At 45.0% G+C, this 1,002-nt stretch overlaps 1 protein-coding gene across 1 annotated transcript in view; it reads right to left on the bottom strand.

Moving 5' to 3' along the window:
* Positions 1 to 1,002, bottom strand: part of RAB27A (RAB27A, member RAS oncogene family) — a 26,128-nt gene that overhangs the window by 2,196 nt on the left and 22,930 nt on the right. The window lies entirely within an intron of this gene.

Here is a 1,002-nt window from a genome sequence, read left to right as displayed (position 1 = left end):
GCTTGGTCACAGCTAGCTACCCAGAGGGACCGAGTAGTTGATCCTGCGGGCTTGGGACCATAGTCACAGGGGACATCAAGCTCAATTGGCATAACATACCCACAAAACCACAAAAATGACCAGAATTACTGGTCAGACAGAGACTGGTGGAACCCCCGAGACTATAGTCTTGAGTTATCCTTCGGAGCTGGAACTAGACTCACTTCCATGGATCAGCTCTCAGCCAAACAGTAAAAAAGCCTACATGTAGAACATCTATCCCGGGGAGATGTATCCCTTGGATCAATCAATTGTGAAACAACAGAAGGGCAGTATTTGCATAGAGGGAGAGCTGGACAGACAGGAATGTATCCATAAGAAGGGAACAGGGAAGGGGTAGTCATAGGGTGAAGATGAGAAGAGAGCTTTTTAGCATTGGGATTGTAATCGGGACCACGAAACCAAATGTGCATTAACTGGTGAGAGTCAAACGAAACTGTTTTGTAAATCTGCACACAAATCACAATTAAAAAAAAAAAAAAATTCCATTGAGAATACTGTTGGCTGTTGGTTTTGCATATATGCCCTTTATCATCTTCAGGAATTTCCTTTCTATTCCGATTTTGTTGAGAGTTTTTATCAGGAAAGGGTGCTGAATTTTATCAAATACCTTTTCTGCATTGATTGATATGATCATGTGGTTCTTTTCCTTTGTTTTATTTATGTGATGGGTGACGTTGGTTGTTTTTCTAATGTTGAATCATGCTTGCATACACGGTGTGATAGTTGAAGATGTGTCAACTTGGCTGGGCTCCAGTTGTGAGTGGTGGTTCCCATGATGGATCACACGACTGGGTTCTGAGCGGCCGGTCTGCCCGGGGAGAGTTTCCCCAGGGGTGTGGCCTGCCTACAGTGCTATCCCAGGGATAGGCTGGAAGAACGGCATTCCGGACTATATACTTCCTTGAGTGAGCGGCTCACCGCTCGCTCTGGAGGTTTCGGATTCATCCTTTGTTGGGAACA

Source organism: Orycteropus afer, unplaced genomic scaffold, assembly GCF_000298275.1.
Source record: "Orycteropus afer afer isolate SDZICR_OR568_19922 unplaced genomic scaffold, OryAfe1.0 scaffold00026, whole genome shotgun sequence".
NCBI lineage: Eukaryota > Metazoa > Chordata > Mammalia > Tubulidentata > Orycteropodidae > Orycteropus > Orycteropus afer.
This window is presented reverse-complemented; position numbering and strand designations above follow the sequence as displayed.